Source organism: Chrysochloris asiatica, unplaced genomic scaffold, assembly GCF_000296735.1.
Source record: "Chrysochloris asiatica unplaced genomic scaffold, ChrAsi1.0 scaffold00025, whole genome shotgun sequence".
NCBI lineage: Eukaryota > Metazoa > Chordata > Mammalia > Afrosoricida > Chrysochloridae > Chrysochloris > Chrysochloris asiatica.
The window spans coordinates 13,054,048-13,065,526 of NW_006408543.1; positions in this window are offsets into that span (position 1 = coordinate 13,054,048).

Consider the following 11,479-nt stretch of genomic DNA (forward strand, 5'->3'; position numbering starts at 1 on the left):
GCCCCGGGAAATTCTGTAGCAGGCTCCTCTCCCTTGGGGTTCAATATTTATCTTTAGGGATGAATTATGTCCTGGCATAAATTATGTTTGACACATCCTGATGCCGGGGGAAAAAAAAAATTAAAATTTTCACTGCTCGCAAAAAACATTCCCCAGAACATATCACCCTCAGAATGTTGTCTCTAAAGAAATAGACTTGCTGGTTGGTTTTATGTAGTTAAATGGAGCGCCTGTTTGAAGCTTCGGGAGCCAGGAAGATAATGATCAGTAAGGAATGAATGGAAAAACAAAACAAAACAAAACAAAAAATGTTTGATGAGAGTATGGCAGATTTGGAGCCCGGGAGAGGGGGACAAAGGGACCCTAAGTGGAGAGAGCGCCTCTCTGCTAGAGCCGGTTAGAAAGTTCTCCACAAAGTGCCATTGGTCACAAGGGTTGGCCCCCGCAAAGGTAGTACATCATTCAGGTGATTCTGGGAGCCCTGGGGTGACCCCACTCTGGGGACTAGGAAGGGGATGATATCCACTTTTTGTAGGCATGACATACACAATCCATTTGTTTTTCTTCTTAGTTTTATGGTTAGAAATCTGCCAGTGTTTTCAAACTCTATGTTGATTTGTCAATCACATTGTATCACCATCACTGTGACCTTTCCCAGATTGTTAACAGAGACTCAGTGCCCCCTCTGCAAGTACACCCCTTCCTCCACCATCCATCCCTATAAACCAATCGTGAACGTTGGTCTTGATAGATTGGGCTATTTCAAAGACATGGGATCATACAGGATGGACTCATTTCACTCAGCAGGGTGTTCTCCAGCTTCATTGATGGTGTCATGTGATTCAGGAATTCTTTCTCTTTATGACTGAATACTATTACATTGCATGGACAGACTGACTGCATTTGGTTTACCCATTCATCTCTTGATGGCCATGTTGATTGTTCCCACCCTATGGCTATAATGAGCTTTGATGTAGCACCATTTGTCTTGATGAAGGCTTGGGGACTCCACTCCTTCTTCAGTCACCTCTTACCTTACCTGGCCAAGCACCCCACCTTTTGGCTTCACCTAGCTTTTTACTATCGTCAAGGACTTCATTCTTCTTGGATCAACCATCAACACTCATGAAAGCAACAGTCAAGAAATCAAATGATATATTGCATTAAGCAAATCTGCTGCACAAGACCTTTTTAAAGTGTTGAAGAGTAAAGATGTCAGCTTGAGGACTAAGGTGCACCTGACCCAAGCCATGTTATTTTCAATAACCTTATATGCATGCGAAAGCTGGACAGTGAATAAGGAAGACCGTAGAAGAATTGATGCTTTTGAGTTATGGAGTTGGAGGAGAGTATTAAAGGTGCCATGGGCTGACAAAAGAACAAACAGATCTATGTTGGAAGAAGTGCAGCCAAAGTGCTCCTTGGAGGCCAGGATGGCCAGACTCCATCTCTCATACTTCTGACGTACTGTCAGGAGGGACCAGTCTCTGGAGAAGGATATCATGTTTGGTAAGGTGGAGGGTCAGAGAAAAACAGGATGATCCCCAGCAAGATGGATTGGCAAAGTGGCAGCATCAATGGGCTCAAGTGTTGCAACAATTGTGAGGTTGACCCAGGATCAGGCAGTGTTTTGTTCTGTTGTGCATAGGGTCGCTATGAGTTGGTACTGACTTAATGGCACCTAACAACAACAACAACAACAACAAATATGCAACCCAAGTGCTTGCTTCCAACCGCTCTTTCTCTCCTTTTGGCACTGCAGAATAATGCTCTGGATCACAAGTTTGGTTTGAATTGCAAGATCGGTAGTTCAGACTCACCAGCCACTCCCAAAACCCTATACAGGGTCTGTATGAGTCAGAACCAAATGGACGGCACTTAATAGCAACAACAACATTCCTCCTTAGAGACAGCGTGGCCGTCTCCTACAGGAAGTCTTCAAATTCTCTCCTTTACTTCTCCCAAGACATTCTGACTCTCACCCTCTAAGCTGTACTGCCTCCCATGAAGGGGTTGTTGTTGTTAAGTGCCATTGAGTCAGTTCTGACCCATAGCGACCCTGTACAGGGCTTCCCATGAAGGGGTAGGAAGTACTTAAATATAAGAATCAACTTGCACCCCAAGAAAGGTGCACAAAGTGTCTCAAAGATTGAGAGGAGGGAGTGAGGTGGGCAAGAGCTATAATCGGGGCGGGGGCGGGGGCGGGGTACATCTTGGAAGGGAAGGAAAATGATCCCTTTAGGCTGTGGGCAGTCATGCTGGGCAGGAGAGCAGATCAGGAAAGATGGTTGGGCATCAGTGCCAGCTGAGTTTAAAGGTTGGGAAGTTTGCCAATTAGGACTCCCAATTTGGAATGATATTCAAATGGGAGATCCCAGGGTCTAACTGCTCCAATAGCCTACCTTGATCCATAAATTAAGAAGACATTGATGTTCTGGACCCCTAGGTGAGCCAACTCCTGGACACCCTCCCACCGGCCCCTGTATGTGGTGCTTCCTCCACTTCTCTGCCCCAACTCTGCACAATAGAAGAAGATGTGAGCTATCAGAAGAGCAGATGACTCAAGTTCTAATCCACCCAGAGTCTGGGGTGGAACAGAGTAGGAGCTGGAGGCTGAGGTGAGAGTTTCCTCTGCTCTCAAGGAACACCAGGCTAGAGACCTCCTCTCACTTCCTCCCCATGCTCTTAGACTTTGGGATGTGAAACTTGTACGAAATTTTGAATCTCCCTTAACTCCCCCAGCCCATTTTTCAGATGAGGAAACTGAGGTCTAGAGGGAGGAAAAGCTCCAGCTGTGACTCACTTCTAGCTTGCCTGGGACCATTCATCCAGATACTACTTTCTTCCTCATCTTCTGAGCTCTCTATTTTCCTTTTCTTGGTGGCAGTCAAAAAAAGGAAAGGAAAAATGAGAGGCAAGGGTTTTGAAAAGGAGTCAGTACATACAACCAACAAATGGAAAGGGGAAATGAGGATAAGAGGGAAGACTCCGGATGACAGAAGCCATTTCTCGATGTGGAGATGGGGGGTGAGGGGTGGAAGAGGAGGTAAGTGTGTGTGTATGTGTGTGGGGGTTCACAGAAAGAGAGGAAGAAGGGCAGGGTGAAAGGACTCCTAACAAAGGAGTCTGTCTGTCTGTGGTACTGTGGTGGCTTGTGTATTACTGTGAGGCTGGAAGCTATGCCACGGGTATTTTAAATACCAGCAGGGTCATCCATGGTGGACAGGTTCCAGCTGAGCTTCCAGACTAACACACGCTAGAAAGAAGGAAAGACGGATGTCTTCTGAATATTCAGTCACTGAAAACCTTATGAGTAGTAGTATAATACTGTTAGATAGCACCAGAATACTGAATATTGAAGCATAATGAAGAGCACCAGAATATTGTCAGCTATCATGCTGGAAGATGAGGCCCTCAGGTTGGAAGGAACTCAAAAAATAAAACTGGGAAGAGCTGCCTCCTCAAAGTTGTCCTTGATGACATGAATGGAGTAAAGCTTTGGGGACCTTCATTTGTTGATGGGGCACAACTCAAAATGAGAAAAACCAGCTGTAAGCATCCATTAATTGGAGCATGAAGTGTCTGAAGTATAAATCTAGGAGAATTGGAAGTTGTAAAAAATGAAATGGAATGCATAAAGATGAATAGCCTAGGCAGTAGTGAGCTGAAATGGACTCGTGTCGGCCATTTTGAATCTGACAATCACATGGTTTACTATGCTGGGAATGACAAATTGAGGAGGAATGGCGTCACATTCATTATCAAAAAGAACATTTCAAGATCTGTCTTGACATACAGTGTTGTCTGTAATAGGATATTATCCATACATCTACAAAAAAGACCAGCTTATACCACTATTATTCACATTTATGCTCCAACCATTAAAGCCAGTGATGATGAAATTGAAGAATTCTACCAATGTCTTCAGTCTGAAATTGATCAAACATGCAATCAAGATGTATTGATAACTACTGGTGATTGAAATGCAAAGGTTGGAAACAAAGAGGTAGGATCAGTAATTGGAAAATATGACCTTGATGGTAGAAATTATACTGGAGATTTCATAATAGAATTTTGCAAGACTAATGACTTGACTTATCATTGCAAATACCAATTTTAAACAACATAAAGGATGGCTATACACATGAACCTCACCAGATGGAAAACACAGAAATCAAATTGACTATACCTGTGGGAAGAGATGGTGGGAAAACTCCATATCACCAGCCAAAACAAGACCAGGGAAGGCTGTAGAACAGGCCGTCAATTGCTCATATGCAAGTTCAGATGAAGCTGAAGAAAATGAAAACAAGTCCACCAGAGTCAAATACAATCTTGAACATATCCCACTTGAATTTAAAGATCATCTCAAGAACAGATTTGATGAATTAGACACTGATGGCAAAAGACCAGAAGAGTTGTGGGATAGCACCAAGGACATCATACAGGAAGAAAGCAGCAAGTCACTAAGAAGACAAGAAATAAAGAAAAGAAGAAAAACTGATGTAGAAGAGATTCTGAAACTTGCTCTCTAATGTAGAGATGCTAAAGTAAATGGAAGAAATGACGATGTAAAAAGCTGAGCAGACAAAACCAAATATAACTAAATGTGCAAAGACCTGGAGTTTGAAAACCAAATGGAATGAACATGCACAGCATTTCTCAAGTTGAAAGAACTGACGGAAAAATTCAAGCCTCAGCTTGCAACACTGAAGAATTCTATGGGCAAAATATTGAATGATGCAGAAAGCATCAAAAGAAGATGGAAGGAATACACAAAGTCACTGTATCTAAAAGAAATGGTTGATTTTCAACCCTTTCAAGAAGTAGCATATGATCAAGAGCCAATGATACTGAAGGAGGAAGTCCAAGTTGTGCTGAAGGCATTGGCAAAGAACAAGGCTCTGGGAACTGATAGAGTACAAATGGAAATCTTCCAACAAAATGAGGCAGCACTGGAATTTGCCAAGAAATTTGGAAGACAGCTACCAGGCCAACTGATTGGAAGAGATCCATATTTGTGCCCACTCCAAAGAAAGGTGACCCAACTGAATGTGGAAATCACTGCATAATATAATTACCATCACATGCAAGTAAAATTTTGCTAAAAATAATTTTTAAATGGCTGCAGCAGTACATTGACATGGAGTTGCCAGAAGTTAGGCCAGATTCAGACAGGGCCGTGGAACAAGGGATATCACTGCTGATGTCAGATTGATCTTGGCTGAAAGCAGAGAATACCAGAAAGATGTTTACCTGTGCTTTATTGACTGTGCAAAATTTTCGGTTGCGTATCATGAAAAGCTATGGATTACATTACGGAGAATGAGTATTCTGGAACACTTAATTGTGCTCATGAGGAACCTGTACATAGACCAAGAGGCAGTCATTTGAACAGAGCAAGGGGACACTAAATGGTTAAAATCAGGAAAGGTGTGTGCCAGGGTTGTATTATTTCACCATATTTACTCAATCTGTATGTTGAGCAAATAATCTGAGATGCTGGATTATGTGAAGAAAAACATGGCATCAGGATTGGTAGAAGATTCATTAATAACCTGTAATATGCAGATGACTTGGAACCAATTCCATGGCACATAACAACAACAACAACAATATGCAGATAGTGCAATCTTGCTTGCTGAAAGTGAATAGGACTTTAAATACTTACTGATGAAGGTGAAAGACCACAATATTTGGTATGGATTATACCTCAATGTAAAGAAAACAAAAATCCTCACTACTGGACCAATAAATAACATCCTATATATGGAGTAAAGATTGAAGTTTTCAAAGACTTCATTTTGCTCAGAATAATGATCAATACTCATGGAAACAACAGCCAAGAAATCAAATGATACATTACATTAGGCAAATCTGGTGCACAAGACTTCTATGAAGTGTTGAAGAGCAAAGGAGTCAGTTTGAGGACTAAGGTGCACTTGACCCAAATCATGGTATTTTCAATAACCTCATATGCATGTGAAAGTTGGATCATAGGAGAATTGATGCATTTGAGTTATGGTGTTGTTGTTGGTGGTTATGTGCTGTGGAGTTGATTCTGACTCATAACGATCTTGTATAGAGCTCCCAAGGCTGTAAATCTTTCCGGGAGCAGAAAGCCTCATCTTTCTCCCACAGAACCACTGGTAGTTTCCAACTGCTGACCGCGAGATTAGCAGCCCAACTCATAACCACTACGCTACCAGAGCTCCTTTATGGTATTGGAGGAGAATATTTAAAGTACATCAAAATGCCAGAAGAACAAACATATCTGTGTTGGAAGAAATACAACCAGAATACAAATAGAAGCCAGGATAGCAAGACTTCATCTCTTATACTTCAGACATGTTATCGGAAGGGACCAGTCCTGGAGAAGGACATCATGCTTGGTAAAGTGGAGGGTCAGCGAGAAAGTGGAAGTTATCTAATGAGGTGGATTGGCACAGTAGAAGCAGCCATGGGCTCAAGAATAGCAATGACTGGGAGATTAGTGTAGGACTGGGCAGTGTTTCATTCTGTTGTACCTAAGGTTGGTGTGACTTGTACTGACTCGATGGCACCTAACAATGAGGAGGAGTGTGGGGCTCAAGATCTGGTGGTGGTTGAGAAACCTTAATATTGCTGGTGATGGTGGTAATAATGATGGTGGTGATGGTTAGATTTATGGTGGTTATGGATTTACTTATATAGCCCCAAAATATGTGCCAACTTATCTGGGCCATGATACTCAGTGGTTTGCAGTTATGTACTGATGTCATGTGATGGTCATATGATGATGCAATCACCTCGCATCATGTGATCTGATCTGATGTAAGGAAACTTTCCCTGGAGCGTGACATCATCGCTTTTTTTTTTTTTTTTAATGTTTTATTGTGAATTATGTGATAGTTTACATGGGAGAACATTAGTTTTACATTCATCCTATCAATATCATTTCATTGCCATGGTTACAATCCCCTCCATGCATCATCAACCAAACAAAGGGTATACCCTGCAAGCCTGCCCCATCCCCCCCCCCCCCAGCCCCCGGTCGTCAGCACACAGCCCCTCTCCCTCTCTGTCTGTGTCTAAAGTCAGCTGCTCCATCTCTCCACGTCATCATCTCTGCCTCTATCTCAAGCATCACTGCTTCTCTGGGTAGGGTCCCACTCTCTGCTCTTCTCCCTTGACATCATCATCTTTTATCTTACAAGAGACAAAAGGAGAGAGAAATGAGCCAAAGGGACCTACTAATACCAAGAAAACAGACCCAGCGCTGAGTGTGTGCTACGAAACTTCTAAGTCCCGGGGAAGATTAATTTCCAGACAAATGGAGATCTCTAAGGAAAGCCAGGCCCCTCACTACTGAAAGGAGACAAAGACCTTCCCCAAGAGCCACCAGAGAGAGATAGTCTCCTTCTGAATGCTGCCTTCTAGCCTCCTAAACCATGAGAGGATCAATTTCTGTTTATTTATGAACAGTCATTGACTTGTGGTATTTCTGTGATACCAGATGTAGATGAGGAAGACAGTGGGTGAGGATGATGATGAAGATGGTGATGATTGTAGTAATGCTGATCATGGTTCTAACTCTCTGTGTGACCATGAATGTAATTCACTGGACCTCAGTTTCTCCATGTGTACAATGAAGAGATGGGAACTAGTATCCTCCCCTCTCTGGGATTCTGTGGTTCTATACAAGGATCAGAAGGATGTAAGATAAAGCTTTTATCACATGATGATAAAGGGGGATTCAAAAAAGAGAAAGAACTAGGGGAGGTAAATCGGAACCAATCAAACAGAAGGAGAAAGAATATTCGTCCAGTCTCAGGACAAAGGGTGACTTTTTCGGGAAACCTGTCTTCGTCTTGGATGGGGAAGGGTGAATTGCCCTCCACTTCCAGCAATTTGGTGCTCATGCTGGAGAGAGTGGGGTCTGCTGGAATGGAAGTGGGTGAACAGCACAGTGGTTACTCGCTGACAGCACCTGGTTTCCAACCCAGCTGACCCTTACCTGCTGATTATATCACCCAAGCCTGTCTCCACTAGGAATTCAGCTTTGTGAAATCACAGCCTCCACTCCATAGGGTCTGGAGCAAATCATTAAAATAGCAGGTTTCCAACCTCTGAGAGATGTTGTTGTTAAGTGCCATGAGTAGATTCATGAGTAGTTGCTAAAAAGAGGCCAGACTGGACTGGTCCCAACCCAATCAGCTCTCACACTTCAAATATTCTTGATGCATTCTGAGCAATATGCCTGGTGTTTGGAGGTGGATCAGAGAGGTGTGCAGTGGGAGAATGTGTATTGGGGGGTGTCCTGGAGAGTACTTAACCCCAAGGCACCATTGGTAACTCTGTCTGGGCTTGTGGACCAGGCAGAAAATGGGGAGCTGATCAGGATTCGGGAAGAGAAACTCCTACAAAATTAATTCTCCACCTAACTGCTCAAAATCTGGAAACCTCAGGGTTTGGGCCTGTAGTCTGACATCAGCATTACCTGCTCTTCCTTTGTTTTTCTTAAAACTTTTTCTTATGAATTGGATGAAGATTTACAGAGCAAATCTGTTTTCCATTCAGCCCTTCGTACATATTTTGTTTCATGTCTTTGGTTGTGGTCCCCACAATGTACCATTGTTCTTCCCACTTCCTCCCTGTGTGTCCTGTTTCCATTCCTCCTTTGTCCTTGGATAAATGCCACCCTTTTGATTTCAAAGAGTTGATTATTCTAAGGAGTGTGTACCACCCTTGAGTTACTTATGTTGTTGTTGTTAAGTGCCGTCGAGTCGGTTTCGACCCATAGCGACCCTGAATAGGGTTTCCGAGGCTGTAAATCTTTATGGGAGCAGATCGCCTCATCTTTCTCCCGCGGAGCAGCTGGTAGTTTCGAACTGCTGACCTTCTGGTTCGCAGCCCGATTTGTAACCACTACGCTACCAGAGCTCCTTGAGTTACTTATAGGCCAGTCTATTATTTACCTAAAAATTGAGTCTTGAAGATGAGTTCAGTCCCAAGCCTGAAGTCTTGAGGGTCCTACCAGTCTCTATCCAACCAGTAAGATTAATTTTTAAAAGATTTTGAGATTGATTCCACATTTGTCTCCCACATCCTTTGGATGTGATCCTGTGCACAGCAGTTGGTAGTGGTAGGTAGGTCTCAGGCTCACGGTGGCTGAGTTGAGTGGTCCATTAGTTCACTGAATTAATTCATTATTTGAGCCCTGGTGTGGTGTTAATGCGCTGGACTGCAAGGTTGGTTTGAACTGCAAGGTCAATAGTTCAAGCTCACCAGGCACTCCTCAGAAATATGAGTCAGAACCTACTCGAGGACAACAACAACAACATCCATGTGTCTTTGATTTTCTTCACTTATCTTTCTGCTGGACATGAAGAGATCAATAGTTGGACCTTCATCGCTGCTCAAGAGCTTTTTTTTTTTTTAAAAAAAACCAAACAAACCACCAAACAAACCTTTTATTGTGAATTGAGTGAAGGCAAACAGACAATGTCAGCAACCTTACTTTCAACCAATCATGCGTTCTGTTTCATCTCAATAATTGCATTCCTCTTCCTGTAACAACAGTGATCCTGCTTCCTCCCTGTGGCTTCCCTTTTACATCTATTTTTCACAAATGAACAAAGCAAAAAGATTCAATGCACCTATACAAAACAAAAAATACCTATTCATTTAAATGTCCAAATGACACATTTTGCAAGCCAGCCTCCTATCTGTAGGCACACAGCCTTTCTCAGACCATGGGCCTGGAAGTCCTCAGCTGCTCTATCCCTCTATGCCATTGTCTCTGCCACATTCTCTGCTGTCACCTCTTTTCTGGGTAGGATCTCACGCTCCACTCATGGTCTTCCTTCTTGATGGTCGTGGAATCCTCTGATCTTGAAATGAAAGATTAACTCCCCATTTTTAGTTATACATCTTCTACAATCACAGTTGTGACAATTGCAATTAATCCTAACAACAATTACTCATAACTGAATCATAAAACCCATCATTCCCCCCATCCCCATTCACCAGACCCATCTGGAAAAGAGGAAAACTATTCTGTTGGATTCTACCTTACCCCCTCATTCTGAAACTGAGCACACTCATAAAAGCTTATAAGCCAGCCACTTTGTAACTTTATGTTGTGGTTGTTGAGTCAATTCCGACTCATGGTGGCCCTGTGTAGGGTTTCTGAGGAACAGCTGGGGGGTTTGATCTGCTGACCTGAGGTTCACAGTCCAGTAGTGAGCCCCAGTGCCTCAGCAGATATAGTTCCCCTTTTTCTTATAGCCAATGTCTCAGTTGCCCGTCCCGATCACCCCAGTGCACTGAGGAAAAAGGCCTGTTCCTTGATATGAAGAATCCTCCACTTCAGTTGGAATTTTGACAACTGCATCCATAGCAATTTAAGCTTGCTCACAGCATCAAACTTCTTTGTTTTTATCTGGTCAAGTTCTGATCAGTTAGCCACCCAAGCTAGGTTAAATTGGGTACTAGCTGCAAGTTTAGGAGTTCTTGCACACCTCCTCCCACTTCAAACCACCTGGCCGTTTCACTCTCAGCCCTAGCCCCCAGTGGCTAGGTCAGTGTCCATGGGCCCAGGAGTTCACACATTTCCCTAAACTTCAGTCCAGTCAGCCTTTTCTCTTCTCTCTCTCATCTCAGAATCAACGGGTGTCAATAGAACATGGCCAAACTCAGCCCAGGTCTACATTGCTTCATTTCCCCAACTTCCAATCACAAATAATCTAAGATGGTCACCAGCAAGCATACAAGACTGCTGGTGGGTTCCCTTTGAGTTTCAATCTTAGAAGATGGTTTCCCTGATGGGCTGACTTTTCTTGCCTTGATGCCTTCAAAGCCAACAGCTTGCTTGATATTTTAACAGCCAAAAAGTCTGACTTTTTCTGCTGGCCTTTCAGAAAGTATCTTCTGTTCTTCTAGCCTTTCTGGGGTGGTCTGCATGTCTTTTCAAGTGGGAATGCCCCACTTCAGAAGGTTTTGGGTAGGGTTTAGGATTCCACCTAAAGCCTCATACTCTACAAAGGCTTAGCAAGAAGTCTATTTCCCTGGGCAAATTCTAATCCCCCTTTTAGCTAATCCAATCAGTTATAGGCTGAAGTCAGGTTTACAAGCTTCCTCTAATCATACTTCCCAATATTCACTTTTATCCCACTTAAATTTTACAATAGTAGGCAGGGGAAAGACTGTCAAGACTGTCAAGCCCCTAAACATTTTCCCCACTTCTTTACCCATTCAGATTACGTCTCAATCCCTGTATCACAGAGCTCTGTTGTTCCAAGGTTGTGTTTACATCAGTCCCCTTTAACCCATGCGTATCTCTTTAAGTCTTCCCATATCTTTATTGTCCATCTGCCACCATCGCTCTTCTTGTGTATTGACCTCTCCTTCCTTGTATATTGCCCTCCCTGTCACCTGAACTATCTTGTGGTTATCCCATAGTTTGTGAATTACCCCTCCCTGTGGTGCTGTGGGATAA